The sequence below is a fragment of the Anser brachyrhynchus genome (assembly GCF_964034855.1).
Source record: "Anser brachyrhynchus genome assembly, chromosome: 8".
Taxonomy (NCBI): domain Eukaryota; kingdom Metazoa; phylum Chordata; class Aves; order Anseriformes; family Anatidae; genus Anser; species Anser brachyrhynchus.
Window position 1 is genome coordinate 30,487,221 of NC_137702.1, and position 25,080 is coordinate 30,512,300.

Below are 25,080 nucleotides of genomic sequence, written 5' to 3' on the forward strand. Positions count from 1 at the left end.
ATACTTTAAGCCATGTTTAGCATGTAAATATTGTTTTATTATTTGAAATATCTGAATCTTTTAGGAGTCTCACTATCTAGCCTGTAGAAAAGAATAAGCAGGGAAATGTATGGTGCATCGTGTGGGTTTAAATAAGCTTGGAGCTTCCAGCAGTGCACTGTAAAGGTGAAACAATTTCTGTTTGTCTTTTTGTTTGTTTGTTACAATTAAAGGATTTATATTATTCCCTTTTATTCAACAACATTTTAAATATTAACCAGCTAGTAACAGTAATGGTACTTTTTTAAACATTGCAGTGAAAATGTTTTCTGTGAGGGATCAGAATGCAAAGGGAATGAGTAACAGCTTCATCAAGCAACTCATGAAAGGCTGTTTCCCTGCCAAGGACTGCCAAGATAAGCCATTGAAATTGAGTTCCAGTTGCAATGTGATAATGTAGGTGTGAGCTTGAGACTGGGTGGGCAGTGGAAGAGAAAGATGGAAGCAACATAAAACAAGCCTATGGAGGGACTAGTTCTGCTGAAGGTTTGTAGTGCAGAGATAATGCTTCAGTAAGATGAAGTGGAAGAGGAAGGATTTAGAATAAATTCATGAAGACTATGGCTCGGTATGTCACCTAAAACAAATTCTCAAAGCAATTTTTATTAAAGTGTATATTTGGATTATTTGACCTGAGAATTGCCTGTAGACTGGGCTTTCTGTTACAACAGTCAAATGGCAAAATGAGACTTAGAGCAAGAAGTTTAGACAGTGAAACAAAAGGACAATTTTGAGAAACGTATTCCAGAGGAAGGAAACAGGATTTGGGTTGGGATTACTTGTGTTGGGAGGAAGAGGATCAGAGGGAAAGCCTGAGTAAGTGTGAATGATGGCAATGTGTTGTCAATTAATGACAAAGAGTAGTATGCAGGGAAGAGAGCTTTTGAAATACGTTTGGAAACAAGGGAGTTTTATTCTTGATTCAGAGATGAGAAGTAAAAGTGGATTAGTGGATGGAGAGCTTAGCAGGAGAGAAAAGGAGAAAAGGCTCATTTTTTTTTTACTCTGCCACCTCAGAGGGTGACCCTGTAACAATGAGGAAGGTCTAAGGACAAAGTGCTGTATTCCTAGAGCATAATGTAAAATATGTCAGACTGGCTTCTTCTCTTGCTTACGCCTGAGGTACACCAAGGAAGTCAGTGCTCATTTGGATTGCAATGGAGATTCCAAACTACTTCACAGGGTTTCTTATTAAAACACTTTTTAGGACATAAATGTCATTCAAGTGTGTTTGTAACTGACTTATGCATATAACATACTGTCAACTGTAATTATTCAGTGCCTAGGCTGAAGGCAAGTACATAGCAAATACTGAGATTTATTTATTAATCAGTGTTATTGCTGATATGCTTGCCGTCCTGCTAGACTGTGCATTGATTACTGGGTCTCTCAAGAGCTAAACAGACACTGACTGTGTTACAGCTTTGAGTGGTAATTCAGAAGGAAAGACTTGCATGTTGCAGGAAGTGATGATGGTACTCCAGTAAGCAGCACAGTCTCTCTGAGTTGTTTCTGAAATGGTGACTGCAACATGAGTGCCGTGCTCTGGCAGAATGAATTGGGTGAAGATCTTTCTAGAGAGAGGATTTCTTGAATCATATATTGCAGTGTGCAGTAGCACTGTCCCACCAAAGTACTAGCTAGTTTTCTACCATGATATTCTTCCCAATAGTGTACTTCCCACAAGGGTAATGCCTTAGTATTTGTGATGATTTGAGATGCTTGGCTGCAAGGTGCTGCAGAAATAAAACTGCTCAATTTGTAGTACTATCATGGTAATTAATGCTACAAAAATAAATATTTCAAATTGAAAGAAAGGCTCAGGGAGGTACAGCAGTTCTTATTTGAGCAATGAGTACTACACAAAGACTGCTCTGTTGACTTAATGCTGGAACAAATAATTAGTAGAGAGTTTGGCTTAATATAGGTTGGCATAACATGCTACTTTTTTTTTTTTTTTTTTAAATAAACTTAGCTTCCAATCACATAGATGCAAATCCTATGTGGTGTTCAGCAGGGAGCAGAATGCTCTCGTGGTCTGCAGTACCTGTGGAAGTAGAGATTTCAGATTTATTGTCCTACCAAGCTAGTAACAGTTAACTGTGTAGCAGGGCCAGGAAAAAAGATTTCCAGATCTGAGCCTGTATTGCCTGTGGGAGCAGGTGGAGCTGCTCCCCAGATTAGTTTCCAAGAACAGAACCACTTCTGGGAGGAAGGGAGCTTTCTGGACACAGTTTTTGGCAGCTGAAACTCCTCTACTTCAGCCTTGGTTGTATGTGGTACAAGCAGGATTCTACGTTTATCCCTGTTGTTTTACTTAATCTGTCCTGTTTAGATTTAACTTGTGATTCCCCTTCATATTTGCAATAGTTAAAGGCCAAACATAAACTGCCTGTGCAACTGTAGGGAGCTCAGCAGTAGCAGAAACACTGCTTCTTCCAGGGCTGGTCACTGAACTCACCACCATGCTCTGTCAGTGGCACGGAAACCAGTGACTTCACAGAATCACAGAATTGTAGGGGTTGGAAGGGACCTCAAAAGATCATCGGGTCCAACCCCCCTGCCAAAGCAGGTTCCTTAGAGCAGGCTGCCCAGATAGGCATCCAGACGGGCCTTGAATATCTGCAGAGAAGGAGACCCCACAACCTCCCTGGGCAGCATGTTCCAGTGCTCCGTCACCCTCACCGTGAAGTTCTTTCACATGTTGGTGCAAAACTTCCTGTGCTCCATCTTGTGGCCATTACCCCTTGTCCTGTCCCCACAAACCACAGAAAAGAGGTTGGCCAGAGAGGTTGACTAGAGGTTGACTTCCCTATTGACCTTTGGCATCCTTTGGCACTTGAGGTAAAGTGGTTGATGCAGGGTAAATATGAGTGATGTTTAGCAAATGGAAAGCACATACAGCCTGTCTACAGATTTCCATGCGTTAACTGCAGTGTGATGGAATAAGAACAGAGAAAAAAAAAGACGGATAAAGCATTGCAGGAGATCCAAGGACAGAGATAAAAGGACTCAGGTTGGAGAGCTGTGATTCTTATAAGACAGAGCATTCATTTCCTATGAACTTCCACTCCTTTTCCCTCTTTCACTGTCTAGCACAAAAAACTCCTGTAAAATGCTAGGCTAGGGATCCCTGCAGCCCATGAGAGGCTATGTGTTCTTGTACAAGCAAATCGTTGGATAGCACTTGTGCAATTGTAGCCCCTGGACCATAATTTACTCCCCCAGTTTTCCCAGCCCTCATCTGTCTTGACCTCACCTTGAAAGCATCACATGTTGCTACAGAGGGAGTTAGCATAGCACTAACTGTTTCGTGCCATGCTCGCTCCCTTTTCAAACACCCACGTACTTTGCTGCATAATTGCCTTCATGACAACCTGTGTAGGGTTTTCTGTTTGTAGGGTGAGGATTTCAACTCTGAGTGATTCAGCAAATGTTTGTTCTTGCATACTGCTCTACTATTGTTGAAAGGTTTAAAAAAAAAAAAAAAAAAAAAGCTAATGAGAAATAGATGAAATTCCTTCAGAATAGATATGCCTTTAAGTATATAGCACTGTAGATATTTTAGAAGGTAGTGGATATTGTAGTATAATACAAATATTAAATACAGGTTACTGTACCTGTATATGTTTATAGGTATCTGTGAAGAGGGAGGGTATTTTGTATTTACAAAACCAAACATGTATGCATAACTGCATTAGTATCAAGTAGATTTGATTTTTTTCCAGAAATGAGAATAGCTGCTTTTAAAATGGACTATCATGAGGCAAGAAAAATGGTAACAGAATAAAAAAGCCCTGTTACACACACCTTCTCCTACACTCACGACTTCACTCTTTCACTGCAGAATCAACAGCTCATTGCTCTGTTGGTTCAAATAGTGTTTCTGTCTTATTCAGATAACTGTGCTGCAAACTATTATTTGTACATTCTCTTGGTGAGCTATTGAAGGGAAATGGGAGAGCTGCATATCATGGAGTCCGCAAAGAAATGAATTTCAATCATTACCTCTTTTAGAACTTAGAAGAACAGAAAACTACCTGCAGAATGAAAAATCCTGTATTAATTAAACAAGTAACAAAGAGTGGGAGTTTTTAGTAGAATTGTTATTCTGAGCTGGTTTATTTACTTCAAATTTATTGCTGAGTACTGTTTAGTACATAAAATTTACATTAAAAACTGTAATCAGAAAGTTTGTATAAACATAGTACCAAAATAAGCCAGAGGTTATATGAAGTTTGCATGCCTTTTCTCTATACATATCCACCACCACAGTGAGCTTATATCAGAAACTGGGGCTCCATCATCTCAATTCTGGCTTTATTGTTCTCTCATTGCATTGTATGGGCTGCTTAGAAAGAGGAAAAACAACTGGGATAGCAGAAATATTTGCTTTGATTTTTAGATGCTTCCTTCGCTTCTAAAATTTAATTCTGATTAATCAGATACATCTGTCTTTATTCTGTTGTGACATGCATTGATTTGTGATGCTGTCGCTTTCAATAATGTGGAAGCAGTTGCCTTTATTATGAGAACCGGCAGAAATCAACATGCAGACTAACTTCATTTTTAATCTTTAATGTTTTTTTTCATTGTGTATGAAGAAAGTTGCATGGATGATTTTAAAAACAAAGCTACAATTAAAACTAGATTATATTTGAATGAATCCATAGCAGAGAAAACTTTCTAGTCATATTATATGTTTATAAAATTCACTGAAGTAAATTTTACAATATGTTTTCAGAACCATTTCTAAATGAACACAATTGCTGGTAGAGAATTCATTAGTTTACCTGGTGTATATATGGCACTTCTGTGTGCTGCTATTATAATATACAGATTCTGCCACTAACTAGTTGTCTCTGTACATTTGCACTATGTACACCTCACTTTATAATTGAAGTGGTAAAGAAAAAAAAATCATAGTACAATGATGCATTGTTTTCCATAACATTAGTATTTCACAGAAGTGAATCTGTATTACAAAATGTATATTTTTGTATGATATTACAGCACAGTAATTTAGATTAAACTAGTTATAATTTATGGTGCCAAGCCAAAAAGCTATTTAAGATGCATTAAAATGCAGAACCATGACATTTGAAATTCTGATGTTCTTAATATGACAAAGGTTATTCTATGGAGTTTTGCTATAATATGAAATATTAATATTTCACAATACAGTTTTGATGAAGTACAATTTGCCTAGCTTGCATATGATAAAGAAATTAAATGCTTACCAGGGGAGTTCAGTGAGAATTAGAGCCCTGCCTGAACATCTGCTTGAAATGTTATTATCCTGTCCTACTGACAGCATTGCTCCCTCATTGTTTTTTGAGATTGACAGCTGAATATTGTACTGATTTCTGCAGCAAATATGTTTAGGTGAACTTTGTTTCATTTTTTAGGAATTTAGAACATGCTTTTGATTTCTATCCTATAATTTTTTTTATACTCTTGACATTTGTAGGTGCCAGATTGTGGTCTAGTATGCTGTAGCAAAGATAGACCATTGACTTGCGACGAAATGCCAGTTGATATCTCAGTAAACAGAAATATTACTATTCTTTATTGTGTGGTCTGTATGAAAGCTGTATGAGCTTTCTTTGGGGAGACAAATGATCAGATTGTTAATGTCAAATATAAAAAGGACTGTTTGCCTTTCTACTAAATAACATCAGACAACTTTTATTAACTACATTATTTGAACAGAAAAGTGGGCATTTTACAGGATTCCTTTGCATACAAAGCTCTGTAAGTTGAATTATTTATTGTTTTTACAAATGTTAAAATGATTATTAATGGTCTTAACATTCTTATGTGTTCTTAATGTAAATTATTGTCTTCTATATTTCTGAAAAAAATGTTAATAAGAAATATCAGCTTGGTTGTTTCCCAATATTTACTTTTTTTTTTTTTTAGATCACCACATAAAACTAATAGTTTAACAGATGATGTAAAAGACCAGAGAAATGTAATTGAGTGTAATTATTTTTTTAAGTGCTGTAACTACAACATTGTGTTTTATTTGAATATTTTTATATATAAAATGTGTTATCTGAGTACAAAAAGGAAAAAATCATGCTGTGAATCTGAACAAATGGCATTTGTAATGTATTACTTTGAAGAAAAAAAAGATAAGCCTCTGAACAAATGTCTAGTTGCACTCTTCCTGTAGCATTAAATATGGCAGAAATGCTCCATTTCTTCTTCAATGAGAGCCACAGCACAGTCTCCCTCGGTGAAGTCTGTTATCCCAAGGTGGGGAACACAATCTGACAACTCAGCAGTGGAAGGGAAGGAGGGATCTGTCACACAGGTGTGTGAACTGTGTGTCAGCAGAACTTATTCGTGCTACAGGAGAGATTTCTACGAACAGATCAGCAAGCCACTTTCCATATTTTCACTTTTCCTTCCATTCACCCTCATGGAGCAGAGAGAGCTTGGCTGTAAAATTGTCTTATGCGTCTTGAGCTCATTTCATAAATTCCATAGAGCCTCTAAGCCAGCAATGACATAGCTTCCTTAAAGCTGTACACGAATCTGGCCATCAAAGGTAAAATTAGTTACATGTCAAAACTGGTTCTTGGTAGGCTACAGGTTCCTCACATGTATTTATCTAAGGATTCATTTTCCATTTGTCTACTTGGCTTTTTTACAGAGTATTTAGAGATCCTTTATTTTTTATTTCGTGTTCATTTTGAACTAATGTTTTAAAACAGTGCAGCAACAATGGACCAACATAATCTAAATTTGAGGATTAACCTTGAGCTTTGGGCAGGTGGTGAATAAAAACTTGTTATAAACCAGAATTTTAATGAAACATTTTGTGCAGTTAAAGTGACACAACTGAGAAGCAGTTTCAGTGAAGTTTAGAAGAGTGTAAAGATTGTAATACTAAGTATTTTGTTTCATAAGCCTTTCTATAAAAATATCTACCAAGAGTAGGAGTCATAATATGTTGCATCTGGGAACTGGACCAGTACTTAAGAGATGTCCTTTGTAATAATAGTCCAACTACTAGCTTATCAAACAGAATGGATGCAAATATGACAGTTGGCTAAAAGTCTCAATGGTACTTATTTTTATGTTGAAGAGGCTGCTCAGTTCTTTGCTACTATTGTTTTGTTTACTTCCTTCTTAAAATGTATGCAAATATTTAACAAAAGAGAGAGAGAGACAAAGAGCACACACTCATGATTTTTCAAAACTGCTAAGAATCTGTAGCTCCTGATGGCTGTATCTGAAGTACTCAACATTTTTGAATATCACATCTTGAGTAAACAAGATTCTGAAAAGCATGTACGCGATGTACTTGTGTCAAATATCATTCAGACGTGATCTTCTGTAGTTGTTTCGTAAGTCCTTGGAAGATTGTTAGTAATCTTGGTGCTACCTCCAGTAATTTTGTGTCTGAAAGGAATTCAGCTAAAAAGGCAGATTCAATGTAAGCTAGAAATTGCCAAGTGTAATTCTGAAATTTAGATTTTTTACACTTAAGTTTCATTCTCAGTTCAGATTTGTTGCAGCCTATTTTTAGTATTTTGCTTTCTTCAAAACAACAGACTGCATAAAACCTTCTTTAGTGTTATTAATCTATTCAATAATTTCTTAGAAAAATTGTGTTATATTTTTTCATCATGATTCTATTTTAAAAATGCCTTTCCAAGACATTCACAGCATAAGGCTGTATTTAACACTTTAGACTTTCCTTCTCATAAATGACCTAAACTTATTTCTGTGGGGTGTGGGTAGTGAAATTGTTATGATACACAGTAAGAGATATCCAGAGACTTTCAGGAAAGAACTAAAATTTTTATTTTGTTATTATAGAATTCAGAAGTTTCTCTCCCATTTTTTTTTTATCAAGTCATTGAGCGTCCCCCTCCACCCTTACCCCCATCCCTATTTGTCCAAATGCATGTTTCAGTGGTTTATCTTCCTCATTTCAACATTTGCATTATGATAAAATCTTCAGAATGTAATGACTTTGATAGGTGTCCTAAGGTACTGAAGGAGAACGAGGAAAAAGTTATCTTTACACTTCAGTTGCTCCAGTTTATAGTCCAGCATCTTTGCTGAGGTCTATATTCAGAATCTGTACGTGAAGTAGATAGCAGTGGCCAAACGTTGGCTTCTGCAGGAATCTAGGTGAAGCTTTGGGACTCCACCCCTGCTCACTAAAAATAATGGGCTGCAGGTTTATAGAGGAAGGCATGCTTCTAGCACCATGCCTTCTCCCCCTGGGCACCAGCTAGTTGCTTTTTGGTCAGCTGTGCACATGGTGCAGACTGGCTGTTGGACGGACACTTTTCCCTCATCTCCACCTGGGAAAAGAGGGCTGAAGCATCCCATACAGCCTTTGAACGTGTCCACAGAAATATGGTCCCAAATTGACTCAATGTGGACACTCTAAAATCAATGTCAAACATTTATGTTCTGGCGCTTATGTTAAAAAGTTTGCAGACGTAAGCTGAAATGATATATCTCTAATCTAGCGTATATTTCCACACATGGATTTTTACAGGGTTTTTGCTTAATCATTTTTCAAGTGATTTTTGGTTATACCAGAGTAGCTCTTATGTGAAGCACCATGCTTCTCCTAAAAGCTCAGGTTATCTCAGGTCAGTAATTTCCCAGTTGGTAAATGAAACTTATAGGGCTCTGTTTAACATCTGATTTGCCCACACAAGAAGTTAAGAAAGCAAAGAGCTGCTTTTTAAATCTCATAGTGATATAATTGTATTTACTAATGACTGCCATTGTTGTAAAAGCAGAATGAAGTCCCATATGTTTAAAAAACATGAGAGTTTCTTATGTTAAAATACTCATTACTAATGTAAATATATATGTCCGTGTATTGTAAATAACACTTCTTATCATTATTTGAGATTTTATAATTGTCCAAATCTTTCACTACAATAGAGATTGTGCTTTTAGCAGACTTCATCCTTCAGTAAGAAAGTGTAGGATTTTTGTGAATATGTATTCTAGAGGTAATTGCATCAGGAGACAAATGTCTCCATCCCATGAACTTTGGAATTATTACTCCAAGAATTATCCAAAATGCTATTGTCACAGCTAATTGAAAAATCCAGTTTTTGGTCTACAGAAAAAGGAGAGCACATCTTTAATATTCTCTTAATATATGTATTATGATAGTATGTACATTTTCTCATTGTGTATTATAAGAGTGTCAGATTCATATGAGGGATTTTATACTACTTAATATATACATATATTGTTACTGAATTACGTTTATGCAATTAAATTATTTTTGAATATTGACTTTTTAAACCTAAAGCTAATCTGCTTTTCTCTAACTTTCCTGGTACAATTTGGACTATGAAACAGTGAATTATAATGCTAGTTATAGCTACCAAAAGCAGCTAGCAGTACCTTTTCGGTGTTTTCTACCATGTGCATAAACCATATGCATAAAGTAAGTTTACACGTTATTACTTTAACTTCTTCTTGACTGACTTGTTTGATAATTCAGTGGAATCTAAGTGTTTTCAAACAAAATCACTGAAACATTATAAATGAAAATGACATAAAGTAATGTTGTAGCCAGCTGGTTTTTCATTAGCAGCTGACCTGCTATTGCTATAAAAACCAAAGTCTTGGCTAGACGTCAGTTCAATAAATGAACAGGCTATCTATTGATTTTTCTCCCTCTTGTTATGTAATATGATTTTCCCTCCTTTGGAAGCGTTGCTGTTGTACAGGATGGCGCTGGGATCATGGTCGTGGTAGCGTACTGGAATGCGTGGAGTAAGGAAGGCTGTCACAGCAGTCAATAAGATCTGAGAGGTGTTGACTAATTGCCTGCTAATTACACAGTAAATTGTCTAATTAAGCTGATGGTTAATTAGGGTACGCTCGCACAGCAGTCTTGTGGAATTTTCGTCTGATGTCTGGGAAGCAGCTTGTGTAATTGGCAAACTGGTAAGGACTGGCAGAGAACAGGACTGGAAAGCACGCTGCCAGTAGATGACAGAATAAGGATGCATTTGCACAAAGGTTGTCATGTAAGCACTGAGGGGTTTGTTAGCCTTCTCCAGCTACATGGCAGTGGGCTCACTGAGGAATTTAGCTGAAAGCTACTGGAAGGTGTAAATAAAATACAGTTTAAGCATGTAATGTTTGAAAAGCAGTGGCAAATATTCTTCTCGTGTTTTAGGCAGAATTTAGACTTAAGATGCTTTCCTTCAAAATTTTGGCTAATGAACACAGAATGCCAAAATTAATGTGTAGAGAATTTCACCAAGCTGCACAATTTGACCAGGGCAATAATCATTGCATTGTAATTTGTTCAGTGGAGTCACAAAATGATATTGTTTCCTGGGATACTCTATTTGTATGTTGAAAAAGTATGTCTGTTAATAAGGATGCTCACCAACCACCATAACCATTGTCTATGATATTCTGAATCCTCATTAGGCTTTGTATCCATCCCTAGCTGTGACAGAGTATGAACAGGTCATAGCGGTGCTCTCAATTAAATGTGTATGAGCTATGCATAAATATAATACAATTAATAAAAGTTTCTGGATTCCAGGTTCTGACCCAAAGACCATGGAAACAGTTGAGAGTATTAAACAATGAGAACCTGGACAGTAGAGGAGTGCAGACACCAACTCAGAAGTGTCAATTTGCTGAGATTTAAATTTATAATTTGGTAAAGTAACTTGGTACATGCACTACCTTAAAGATAATTACAAATGCAAGCTTCCCACAGAATCAGGAGCATGGTACAGTACAAGATTGGGTCTTTACATAATTCAGAGATTTAATTTGAGCTAAGTATCAACAAATCTGAGGAAAAAAATAGCTCTTTTCTATGTAATGAATTTAATCTAAAAAGGTTTAAAGGTCTGTATGTATATTTATTTATTTAAGTATGCTTTGATGTCACTTGAGCAAAGTAAAGCTTAATGTCCACTTTCAATCACGGAAATTAGATATTGTTTCATAGGTCCCCATCTTTTTACATTTTAGCATGTGCAATTTTTAGTTCAGACATGGTGCCTTCCTCCTTCTGGAACAAAAAAGAAGACAAAGTGAATTCAAAATCTGGATTGATGGTTAAACAGTTGATCTTTAGATTTACTTTTAAATTTATCATGTCTTCTCCCATACAAATAGAATCTTAAAAACAAAACCCACAAAATTTGAGGGTGTAAATCATGCTTTCTTTGAATTAACTAAGCCATTTTTATCCCATGGTCTTGCTGCTTCTACTTCCCTGCACATGCACAGTTAATTGTGCCTTTATGTAGCACCCTTTAGGTTGTGAGGTTTTGCTTATGATTTTTCCTTCAAAAATAGCTAAGCAAAATCATGGTACACTGAGTGCTTTCTCACTGTGCCAGTCATCAGACATGGGACTCCAAACAGTGAAGGCAAGCTACAGGGCCTTAAACCTTCTCTGGGAGGATTATAACGATACTTGCAATGCTACTCCTCTGTGTATATTTGCACAGACCAGAATGCTGCAATTCCTCTGCATCCAATTCTGTGAATTTTTGCATAAAGTAAAACAAATGTAATTCATTGATTTAATTCATTAGTATCCATGGAGGCTATATATATATATAATTTTCCTTCGAATAAAACATTTTTTATATTTGTATTTGATAGTTACGTGTATGTATTTCCATATCCATCTGCACATGTGCAAAAACAGGTCTCCTCAGTTCATTTTGCCTTACTACTTTTTAAGGATTTTTCCTTAAAAGTATTAGAGAAACTATTCTTTTTGTCTCTGGCAGCACGTTCAGGAACAAAGCTCACTTCTGCAGCCAACTGTGGGAACTGAAAGCACACAGTGCAACCATCACACTTGCTTTTGTTTTCTGTCATGGGACAACAAATGGATACATTGCTAATACATTTTATTCTCTGAAGACAAAGGAGTTCAGAGTATAATTGTTACCTTCTTGCATTCTTCCAAAAGAATTTCTGGCACATAATAGTATGATCTCCAGTTTAATAAATTGCACAAACATAGAGAAAGAAAGATACATCAAGTAATTCACATAGTGAATACATAGTATTGTGAACACATGTATATATGTATATATGTATATATGTATATACATGTATAACATGTATATATGTAAAGTCCTGTTACAACATCATAATCTATAACAAAAATAACAAAAATTATGTGGCAATAATGGTGTTCTTAAATAGCAATTACCAACTTTTTGAGAAATCATTTTTTTTAAATTACTAATGTTTTCATATGCAGTTGTAGCTGCACCTTATTATATATCTGTATCTTACTGTGGACTTGATCAAAACTGGAAACATTTCCCAAGTACCTGTAAGCAATTATTCCCTGACTACAGTCTTTCCCAAAGCATCTTCATTGTCTGTTTTAAAACCTAGTGCTTAAGCAATGGGGTCAGAGGAGCCTGTTGTGTGTGAGCTGTTGGTGTTGTGTTCCAGTGTATGGCCTGTGATGGTTCTCACCACATGTGGTTCAGGGGAGCTCCTGCTCACCTCCCTTTTATTTAATGTGTATATTAAGCCATAGAAAAGGTTTAGCGAAGTGTCATTGATTTAAGTGTTTTCAATATGTTGAAACTCAGCTTTATAACTCTCAGCTGATTTTGCTTGAGCAGTTGATTGCATTATTCACTGTTTGTGGGAGACTGGGGCATGGCTGAGAGCTTGCTGAGCAAAAGTCAGTCCAGACAAGATAGGAGTAATGCTGGGATCATTAGAGGAAATATCCAGGGGCTACGGCAAGAGAATTATCAGTCCTTCCAGCTGAGGGATGTAGTTCTATTCCAGGCTGTTTCTGCAGCAGCAGGTAAGAGCCAGAAGACTACACGCCTTTTATTTTCTGAATGCAGGCCTTGCTAACAGTATCTGTGCTTTGTATTTCAAGATTAACCTACTGCCAGTGCTTGCTATATGGGACTACATCTTAAACCTATCCAAATATTTTTGGTGGTGACAAACTTCATGCCTTGGATGCCACAAAGTGCCTCACTGGGGAATTAGCAATGCTCCCTGCCCGTACTGTCTGTCCCCCGTACGCTGGGACAGAAGGGAAGGAGATGCAGTTCATCTGAGTGCTGTTGGCGCCTCTGCTGGGAGCTCTTGTCCCGAGGTAACAGCAGCCTGTCTGGTAACTTCAGCACAAACTTGAGGAATTTTTTTTTTTTCCTCCTTCACTATGCAAAAATTGAGGAAAGGGTGAATACTGAGTTTTCAGTTCCTGCTCTTCTTTATTACTCTGTTTAAGTTGATGTTGCTGCCAGGACCATTATTCTCAGAAGGTCAGTTGCTTGCCACTGTTGTGTAAGAGATGTATATTAAAGACTGCTGGGGCTGCCTGGGTTGGGTGGTTTCGCATGAAGATAATGCAGATATTGAGCACATAAAAAGTATTTGCTTATTTTCCTATATTTTATTTTATTTTAACTCAGATGAATTTCTCTGCTTATATTTTTGGTGTTTTTTTTGTTTGTTTGTTTTTTTCTTTGATATCCAGTTGTGCCTGCAGGGATAGCAGAATATTGGAGTCTATGTCAGAAGTTTTGGAGCACAAGTTTTTGAGTGTCACATTTTTATAATGGTTATACTTTTGTAATTTCTTATTCCAAGCTAAAAATCTGCATTTCTCTTGGACTAAAATTGAACAAACCTATCAACTAGCAAATTCAAAAAGCAATGTAATATATTTTTTTTCTAGAAACAGAAAGTTTAACCTTGAAATGCAAACTTAATCTTCACTTTGCAATAAAACTGTATGTATCCAAATACATAGTTTTCTTCACTTGAGCACCTTTACCCTCATAATATCATTTATGTTTTCTTTTCCATTCTAACTCTATGGTTGGAGAACACTAAAAGTATATGAAGGGGAGAATAAGAACATATTGTGAGGATAAAGTATTAAAACTATAAACCAAAGACCCATCAATCTTGCAACTTCTTATACACGTCTTAAGTACTACAAATAATGCTTTGCTACCATAACAAAACTTGTTCTTAGTGTATGTTGGCAGTTGCCTACCTATAGATACATAAGCTGTCTTGTGATGTATTTTTCATTGTTTTTCCCCACATGCACTTCTTGCATTCCTCCTTTAATATGATTAAAAAAAAAAAAAAATTGCCATAGTTGGGGGGGGAGGCCTAAATTAACAAAAGACAGCAGTTCCTATATGAAGAGACCAACAAATTTCAAACTCTGCTAAGAATCTGTCTGACAGTCAAATTTATGCAGAGGTGAGGTTTGCTTCTGTGTCAGATATCCTCCATGTGTGGCTTTCTTCAATTGCGTCCAAGGGTTCACATTCCCACCATGCCTTTTCCTTGTATGTTTTCCTTATCTTTTAAGAAGGCTCTTGTCAGCTAGCCATTTCTGCTCTAAAATGATCTTTTATCACTGGCAGTTGATCACCCATACTTGATTTTTGCAGGATGTATTGGACTGTGTCCCCATTTATGATGTAGATGTTGGAACATGCCATCACTCACATTCCTGTTTTACTGTCTGTACAAGAGCTCACAATGTGCTAGCTGCAATTGAAAATCATGACGCTAGAGTCTGTTCCAAAACAATGTGTCTTAGTAGCATGATCGAGGACGAGGATGTAGTGTTTGCATTCAGCATCCGTGTTTACAGTGAAGTGTGTTGATATAGCTAAACTCTCATTAAATGCAAGGAAGAAACACTCTTTTTTTCAAAATGATAGAAATGAGAGTTGGTGGTTTTAAGAGATCTTTTGTAAACGTTACTGGGGGCAGGGAAGGCAAACCAGCATTTCTAGCCAATCCATGCCTGCACACATGTTTCTCTTCTGGCTGGAGCTTTCCCCTTTGGTGCCATTAGCATTTTCATTTCAAAAAACGACAGTCTGCAGTGGAAGCAGTAAAAATGTTCAACCTGTGGTTTAAATTATTGATTTTTTTGAATATTGAAGCTGTATTTCAAATGGGTTTTGTTAGAGTTACTTCTGGGTAGAGGGTTCCAGAGGTAATTTGATATCTAAAAGCCTGTGTATTTCAAAGCCATTTCAGTCTTTTGAGTTCCTTCAGCTGATCAGCTGATTGGGTAAAACATCTTATTGTCTTCTGAATTGCAGGCAATAGATAAACTGCAGCTCAAGGTTAGCACGTAGACTAGCATACAATGCTCTTGGTGATTTATTATGTGTACTCAGTGTCCAATCAACTGACAAAAATAGCTCATTTATTTTTAATGCGGTAACTTATCTTCACTTAAAAAAGAAAACATCTTTTGAAATGCTAGTATTCACAATTTAGATGGGGGGAACCTCTGTTATCTGTATAGCTAGGTAATGATGGATAATTAAAATTAGGTGAGTTTGTGGTACTGAATGCAGCATGTGTAAATAAAAAGTATATGCATATATTTTTACAAACCAAGAGCATTATGTTACTACAGAGCTGAATGGCTGCAGTGAGAAAAAAGTATATTTTAAAGAACTGCAGTACAAGCAGCGCTCATATTTATACATGAATGCTTTGACAAAGGGCTGGGTCGATGACAGTTGTATATGTGCAACGGGTAGGAAGTTAGCCATTCTCGGCATCCTTTTGTTCACAGGAAAAAAAAATGTAAAAATTGAATTACTGTAATAAGGTTCAGATTTGGCAATCAAGCCATATTTCATTGCATACAGGAGTTCATGGGAATTGTGGAAATGAAATTAATTGCAGGAATGGACCTGGTTAAGAAGTGCTGTTATGACTGGTGATGCTAAGTATCATAAAATAATGAGATGATTCAGATTTAAAGCAGACAGTTTTTTCTCCTTAAAGAAGCAGTGGGTTAAAGAGTATCAAAATAAAAGGATGTTTCATTGAAGTATGAATTATGCAAATTCAAAATTATGCAACTTATTTTGCAAATATGTGTATATATAGTGCATATATATTTATATAAAATTCAAATACATGAAGATAAGTCATGAAAAGATGTGTGGCATAAAGAGCTTATATAATGCCCAATTGGCTTACCACCTACAATAACTAGTTTCTGTGACTGTAGTTAAGAATTTTCTCCAAAGTTTGTTGATATTCTTGTGATAGTGCATTGTAGTTTACAAAATGTTCTTTAAATACCACAAGGATTAAAGCTTCTGCTGTATTACTGTGTGCATGAAATAGTCTTATCCCTGCTTCCCTTAGACATACAGCAAAGAAGCCTGCCCTGCCCTGCTCTGTACTGGCTGCATAAGCCAATGTGTCAGCTAGGGGATGGTTGTCTAAGACAAGCAAAGATGTAAAGCTTCCTACTGCCTCCAAAAGCCGAAGTTTGCAGTCCATACCTGCATATATACTTTGCTGTTTTGTACAAAAGTGAGCATTGGCTCTACTGTGTATTTTAATCTCCATAACTGGGAATACAAATTTGGTCAAAGAAGCAAACATCAATGTTTTTTGGATATAGGGAGAAACGCTAGTTCTCTACAATATGGAGCTCTTGTTGGTCCTTACGGAAACTTGGTCAGGAGCAAAGCATTAAACCCCATAGTTCTGTGATACAAAAAAAAAAAAAAAAAGGAAGAGATTCCTTATGTCCTATTTATCACTAATACAATTATCCATGATCAAGAATTTTTCTGTGGGGAAAAAGCATATTTCTCTTCAAAGAACTTTGTGAAGGAGTTTTTTATGTTTAGCATCAGAAAGTTTTTAGATCATTCTCCCAGTTTTAAATCAATATTCTAATGGAATAAATGGGGATTCTGCAGGTCAGGCCATCCTCTGTAGCTCAGGACAGATCTATCCCTCATATTTCAGACTTGAGCATGCACAACCCCTTTGTAGCCTATCTGAGCTGGCTCTGCCATCACTAGCACCAGAGGTGGAGACACAGCTGTCATACAGTTTCTGACACTTCTGTGGCAGCAATAATAGGAACATTTACCACAAATTACCAAAATGAAACCCTAACTCAATTGTAGTCTCAAATAACCACCTTCCTATGGATTTCAAGGGGAATGGACTTCACGTCTACCCTCTCTGTTTATGCCTGCTAGATCCTCCAGTGAGCATATTTACTTAACTGACAGACCAGAGCAATGACTCTTCAGAGTGCTGGGGTTTTGTGCCTATTATGCCTGTAATGAGAAAGAACGTGGCCAGCTCAGAATAATTTTTTTTCTCAGCGGTAAACTGGAGAATCCTCTTGCTAGGAATTGCCATGCAGCATGGGTACTTACAGTTCTTACAAGAATATTTTAATGAACTTTGCTTTTTTTGCATTATTAAATTTGTGTTTTATGTCCCACAGGGCTGAGTTTTAAAAGCCAATAGAATGTCTTTTTTTTCCTGACAAAAAATAATAAATAAAAATAAAATAAAATCATCATAATAAAAAAGTAATAGACAATGAGTAACCTACTGCTATGAAAACTTCAGGTGAAAGTGGAGAAAAACCAGAGCTGAGACTTGGTTCTCTGTATCCACCGCAGGCAGATGGGAATGAGGCAGCATTCTTTGGCATACAAATTCGATGTGCATTTCAGCACTTGTCTACATGGGTTCCTCTCTGTCAGAAAAGTTACAACACTTGCAAACACTATTTATTTATTTATTAAGAGCTCTGTCTGGAAACTTAGACTCAGCCCAACAGATTGGAAATCCCTATTTTGAGGCTCTTGAGAGGAAAAAGCTATCACTCCAGATTATGGAGCCTGTGTGGTGCCTCTTAGGACGACTGCAGGATGGATGTGCAGTGCCCTCAGAGACCACTGGCAGATGTGGCTGTGCTGGCTCTGCCCTTCCTGAAGGCAGCCCAAAGCCCCTCCCAGGACTGTATACCTGATGCCACAAGTTCAGCCTCAGCTTTCTGACCAGAGCTGTGCTGCATCCTCATATATTTTAACATGGTAGCAGAGTTCGTTCTTTATTTAGTTTAAAACTATTCTCATACTATTTCAATTATTTCATGTCTATGAAAATAAATTCCAAGTTTACATGCAGCAATCTTATGTATCCCCCCATTGTTGTAGCCAATACAAAGAGGAGAATACTAGTTTTATTTTGTGAATTTTAAGGTAGATAAGGCTTCTAACAAATTCAAAATCTATTGTAAAGATCTGATCTAAAACGTAGCTCTGAATTAAAATGTATTTGAATCTTTACCAGGTGTTAAAGTAAGTGGATTAACACTCATAGTGGTTAATACTTTGTTTTTCTGCACAGTTATGTTAAGTATCCAGTTCTACCTATAATCAGGCTATGAGAATGGCAAATGGCACAGGCTTGCAATTCCTTCTCAGGTAAAAGACCATTTGGCTTCAACCAAACTTTTGCATAGGAAAAGATGAAAGATTTGCATCATGAAAAGATGAAACAGTTAACATTTAAGGAGCTTGTGGTACCAAAGTAGAAGCATTATGGATAGATTATCATACAGAAGTAAAACAAATTATTCTCCTAGATACTGAAACCCTCCTACTTTCCCTGTGCACTTTTTTCTGCAACTTGAAATTATTTAGTGCCACCTGAAGAACTGATACTTTGAAAATTATAATACTAGCTACTTAAATACCTTTTCAAATATAATTGGTATAATTTCCTTGAATTTCTAACCCCTAAATAACACAGATGCTAATCAATGCTTATAGTATTTAAGCATTCTTAATCCTAATGGAAAAAGAAAATGCTGCAGGTATGTTCAAGACTTACCTTGATATTTGCAATTCATCCTCAGAAGATAATTTAAATACATGCTTCAAGGGAGTAACGTGATTCTCCTCTTAATTACTTAATCCAGCAATAAAAATATTTTGGACTATACATAAATTTAAATATAACTCTAATGTTCTGTAACTCCCCAATGTTGATTCTTTGTGCAACAATTTTAACAACTCTCTAAATAGTATTGTATGTAAAAGATTTTTTTTCTCTATTATTGAAGAAATCATATTTTTCTATCCTCAAAGGGAATCATTTATTCCCCTCCTCCTAGGAGAATATAATAGTCTTGATTTACTTATAGCAGTCTTGAAGAAAATATTTTAGCGATGGTTCACAATTTACTAATGGAGCTTTACAAAACAGCCTCTAGGAACAGTTATGAATACATTGATTATATGGCTTCCCTATGAGAAAACAGTAATTAAAATTATATCACAGACTGGATCTGGACATGTTAACATTTAATTAGGCAATAAGTGAGCTTGGTACAGGTGTCCAGAGTTGTTGACAGGAGCGTTGTTTAATTCATGTATATTCTCTTAAATAGATAGTCACCTCCTTGTTTTTTCAAGAGTGAAGTTGTATGCTTAACTAGCAGACATCAGAATTCCTGTGGTAGATTTTTTGTTTGTCTAATTTATGTCTATACGTTAAGTGCAAAATCTCAGATGTGTACTTTAAAGAATTGCTTTTCTCATTGTTTGTTGTGTCTGTCAAGGAAATTTTTTTTTTTTAATTATGAAGCTACCTGAGATTTTCCCATTTTCATTTTTTTTATTTTATTTTTTTTTTAGCTAGAAAATCTCATTGTGTGGCATTAGTTGTCTTGTTTTGTAGCTCATCCCTTTAGGAACTTGCAGCCTGGTGATGTTGCCCTACTGCCTTATGGTGTTTTGTTTAGCAAGTACAAAACAATATTAGGGAAAACAACATCAGACATTGTTTAAACAATATTAAGTTGTTTTCCCTAATACTAACAGTCTGATGTATGAAAAAGGATGTTATTCTGGCCTCCTCCTAAAGTACAAGAAGAAAATTAATTTATATTCTTGTAAGCATAGCTCCTCTGGTGATTCTTCCAACCCTGCTGCTGCAAACATATCATGGAATTCTTTCTTCTTTTTTCCTGTGTCTTTTTATTGACCTATGTTGGTTCCTGCATGATTTTCTTACGTGCTTTTCAAACAGACTTTTTCTTCCCATTTCATGGGACCGTTCAATAATTGTCTAGAATGAATCCCAGTGGTCAGCATTGTAAACTGGACTAGAGTATTGTAATTAATATGCATTAATTTTCAAACTTTGTGAATGCACAGAGCTCCTTGAAAACAACAGAAATTTCACTTTAGGATACAGATTAAAAACTGTAGTCTATGCAGTTATTGGTGTTCCTATTTTATTTATTATGTCCCACCCAAATAATTAGCATTGCAATGCTTTGGATGCAGCAGAATAATAGAATCCAGTCTTGTCCTGTTGATCACTTTTGAGCATCTGCTCTGGGTTATTTTCCAGAAATATCAATATTTTAGAGAATGTGAGTTACAGTTTTAGAATTTAAGTTTTTCAATAAATCTCATCAGGTACTTTAACCAAGCTATACAAATAATACTCCGTTGACAGCAAAGATATAACTTGTAGAAGAGTAAGACTGAGTTTTTACGGAGTTTCAAGACATCCTATCCTAGTACCTCTGCAATTATCTGTGCTGCCATGTTATAGCATTTTGTTTAATTGTAAATAGTCTCAAGCATCTCAGTTTGTTTGAAATAGGTTTTCAAAGACTTATATTTTCCACCAGTTTTGTCACCCGGATGACATCAATATTAATGAGAATGGCTAGCACGCAATTAGTTACGTTTAATAAAATATGACATTTGGTTATTTTGAATGGTGGCAGCTGCAAGAGAAGGCAATTTTGGAGGATTTTTGTTAAACAAAGGTTAGGGGCCATTATTAAATAATGAATGTGGTGATAATATGGTAAGATTGTCAACTTGCAAGTGTAAAAGGCTCAGAGGAAGTTTCTGAGGAGAGGTAATGATAAGGTAAGGGTAACTTCTAGTGAAATGATGGGTAATAGAGACTATGAACAGCAGAAGAGACCCACGGCAGTGAATGTTGATAACACTTTAAATCAGAAAAGCTTAATGTTTGTGTTCATGCGTCTCCAGTCTGCTGGGACAAAGTGCAGCCGTGTAGCCATACATGTCAAGATCGGGGCATGTGGCTAATCAGCAAATGGTGCAAAAAAAGTAGCTCTGCCTTGAGCTAACTTTGTCTGCTCTCCTGAGCCATACTCAGTTGACTAATTGGTCAAATTGGTTATTTTGCTCTGTATACAACTAACAATATCTTCTATAGCTCTCAAACTCTTTTCTCAATTATCCTAAATGAGATCTATGCTGAAATGGAGGCCTGGCTTTGATTAAGTAAATTTTCTAATTCAGAAATATTTGGTGATTCAACGTCCATATTTTCCAGTCTGATCTTGAATGGGATTTGTGAGCTGTTTACGAATTGTCTCACTTCATAGACTGAAGCAATGATTTCTCAAAGATCTGGTTTCTTAGTAGATCCCAGGCCAGTCCTTATTGTACAATAAATAGTTGCAGGCGTATTCCTGGAGCTGTGGTTACTTCAGGTTCCAAAGGCAGTGGTGCATTTTGATATTTTTTTTTTTTTTTTGCAATAGCAGGGTTGACCATCTGCTGCTGACTTCTTCATCAGTGAATGCTTTTCATGGGGTTATCTGCAGGGAGGTGCAGAGTGCAGTTCAAAAGAAAATGCTGCATTGTGAAAACTCTGGTTGTTTAATTAAAGGAAAACTAAAAAGCTTCCAGACAAACTAGTATTTGTGCCAAGGAAAATTTTGATTTTTTAGGGAAATTGCTTCATCAGTCAAAAAGATGTGGATAGAAAATTTCTAAAGACCTTACTACTAGATGTTCTTATTTTGTGCTTTGTGCCATACTTTCCATTCTTTTATTTCTATTTTTCTTTGTCAAATGAAGATTGTTTTCCTTTTTTTTTTTCCCCCTTCTGCTACAGCTTGTATGCTATGTGTTTCCAAACAGTGGGCAAGAAGTGATATTTAAGAAGTGATATTTGTTTCTAAAAAAAAAAAAAAAAAAAGAGAGAGAGAGAGAAATCTGCTTCAGATTTCTTTCTCACAGAAGTCTGGGAGTTTAACCGTGTTTTTTGTGTCCTCATTTAAAAATTAATAAATGTATTGAGACAATTACTGAATGTTTTTCTCATCAGTCAGCTAAAGCAACCGCTCATTGATTAGGTAGTTTCCTATATCAAAACACAGAGATCTGAAAATCACACTGAAAAAAAAAAAAAAAACAGATACAAAAGTGAGTGGCCGAATACAGATACAACTTTCACTCAAGAGCTGTGAAGAAGAGTTCTCTCTTCTTCTATGGTTGTAGTTTTTGACCACAGTATAATTTGACAGCATAAATTTAATCATGTCCTACTGCTTACACCTTTATCAGAAAACTGATAAAATGTATGCTCACATTGAACATTAGCAAGAAATTTTTCAAATGTCCTTCAGGTTTTTTTCTTTCTCTTCTCTCCCTCCCTCATTTCTCTGTTTCTCCCAAAGAAATTGCTATAAAGCTGATGAGAATTTGGATTTGCTTTGAAAGCATCTTTTGTTCGAAGACTGATTTTAACCTTGTGATAAAGATTGCTTTTTTGTACTCTGTTGAATGTGATATCTAGTAATTGTTTGTCAAGGCAAAGTGCTGTAGGACATAATACATTTTAAAAATGATCTTTTGTAATTATAGTACAAATGTCTTTACATTATAACATCTAAAAGCCACAAGCAAATATGTCAAAAATAAGAAAAATATGAAATTGTATTTTAAATGTTAGTTAAATGTTAATTTCAAAGTATTATGGATTTGCATAATGGAAAGTACTTTTTGCACAACTGCTCAAAAGAAAGTAATTGTAAAGAAATATTCAAAACAGCATTTTCTTGTAAAATATATATCTCAACTCGAAAATATATATTTGTACATTTGGCATAAACATTAAACATACACTTCCAGGTGTTTGGTTTTTATTTATTTATTTATTTATTTCACTCATAATTGTATTGCTTTTGTTTTGTATTTCAATCTGATTTATTACTTTTTAGGGAACCTGAGGTTGTAAAGTTAAGGCTTCTAGTCAAACTATTACATATGACTTTCAAAAGCTTTGGGGGGTTGCTGTTGTTTTAAGCAAGGGCAGCAGATGATTCTTACTTGACTTCCAATGGGGGTGGGATTGTCCCAAGATAGATCTAAGGTGAGAAGAATACACACTACTTCTCTTATACTCTGATCTAGGAAGATTATCTTAAAAGCTTTGGCGTTTGCTATCTTGATCGTAAGTTATTGGTTGTGATGGCCTACTGTCTGAAAATTGTATTAGTAAGAAGGGTGGTGTGCTGAGCAAGCAACAGTGGTAAAAGCTTAGGTAGAAATTAAGTTAAACGTGTAAATTTAGAAGTTTCTCATGCATTCTTATGGTTATATCTTAACTCACTAATGAGACGGTATACAAAAAATGAGAAATACATGGTAACTAAATCTCTAACCAGTTGTCATTTGTCCACACAATGTGAGTGCTTCAGCAGTTTTTCTCCAAAATCCTGACGCGTGCTTTTTCTCTTATGGGGCTGCACTCTTCTGTGCTAACTTATTGATTTGGAAAGCTTGCTTGCTTGCTGGAGCTGTAATGTTAAATTGGCTTAATAAACACAAATGGGATAGTTTAATGTTGTAAAAACTTTTATGAGGTAATGGTCTATTTTTTTTTTTAATAGTTTGCATAACTCAGCTTATTCAGTCTAGAAATAGAGTAGAATATTAAGGAAGATTTATAAGCACTCTGTACTCCTGACTTTTGGTATTTGGGTGCTTTCATCTTTAGAGAAAAACAAAAAATGGCCAGTCAAATTAACTCTATTTTGCAAGCACATGATAAACAGCCATCAAAAGACAGGAATACTTTTTAAAGCAAACTTTTCCCTCTATAGCATATTAGATCTTGTAAGTAAAAGATGAATGAAGCGTAACTTATAAATAACAGCACCTTTCTTTTTCAAGATCTGTTCTGTACTAGTGGAGAGATCAGTACTCTCATGGTTTAAATTGCCAATGTGAATGATTGTAGAAGGCTGAGGAAATAATAGATTTTTAATACAGTTCTTATTTTGATGAAGGAACTTGAAAAATAATTATTTTATGTCATTTTATCATTATATCCTGTCTGTCTTGAGGAGAAGCAAAGCAATGAAGAGGAAAGAGAGGGCTAGGTCTAGTCTTTACTCACAAAAGCAATAAAAAAATAAAAGGAGGTGTCTGTACAGTACTAAATTTCTCATATCTGGTGGTGGAGAGATTAGAGCAGTTTCTGCATGGTGGGATGTTCTGAGATTAGTTTTCTGTCAAGGTAGTTTCAGGGTTTCTAAAAAAATAAAAAAGAAAAATGCTCCAATATTCACTGAGGGAAAGAGGAGGAGAGGGTGAGGAAGTGACTTTGCTGAGGTTTTGCACTTGTACTGAAAGCGTAAATTCTGGCCAGTTCCCTGTCCAAAGTAAATTAAAATGGTTAATACAAGTGTTAGAAATTCAACAGGTGACATCGTGTGCAACATAACCTGGAAAACAGCACAGCATGGTGGTTTGCGTGCTGCAGGGTGCCTGCTGCCACATCTAAACTCCATTGGCAGAAATCATAAACAAATTTACCTGCCCCGCTCCATGAACCAGTAGGTCTAGCAATATGTCATAAAAATCCTACACTAGCTGATAAGGTCTTTGTGGAAGTTAGTGAGCTCTGTTAATCTGCATGGTTGTACCTGATGGAATGGGTGCAATTTGTGGAGGTGCTTGCAGTTGTTTAGCTTTCTGCTAGAAGGAGTCAGACAAGCTCAGCTTGAGAAATTCTGAGCTATGGAGACATTCAGGAGAGCAAGTCCCTGTTCTGGGTCTCAGAAAAAAAGAACCCTATGGAAATGTCACATGTCTCACAGCTCTGATGGAGGAGAGAAAGCGAAGAACAACTCATAAAGGATGTATAGGAACAGTGCTGTAAGAAGTGGCATTGTTGCTTCAGGTTTCATTTGCCTTTTGTAGATGGTTAAAACTCCAGAAGGGGTGATACTAGACACAGTCTGGCTAGACAGCTGAGTCACAGAAGAGGCAAATCATCACAAGACCTTGAGTGAGAGTTGGCAGGGAATTATGAGGACATAAGTCTGTGATGCCATTTGTATGTGTGAGGGTGTGCAAACAGCAGTGAGCCAGATTTCCAGAATGCTTTAGCTGCTGC

The 25,080-nt window shown here is 36.1% G+C and overlaps 1 protein-coding gene and 1 long non-coding RNA gene across 8 annotated transcripts in view; both read left to right on the top strand.

The window, feature by feature from the left end:
• LOC308199395 lies at nucleotides 1–24,235 on the top strand. The gene is made up of 2 exons (XR_013954604.1): nucleotides 1–12,862; nucleotides 12,941–24,235. It is a non-coding gene; the product is annotated as an uncharacterized lncRNA (long non-coding RNA).
• Nucleotides 1–25,080, top strand: part of DPYD (dihydropyrimidine dehydrogenase) — a 352,451-nt gene that overhangs the window by 188,287 nt on the left and 139,084 nt on the right. The gene's annotated exons all lie outside the window — the stretch shown is intronic.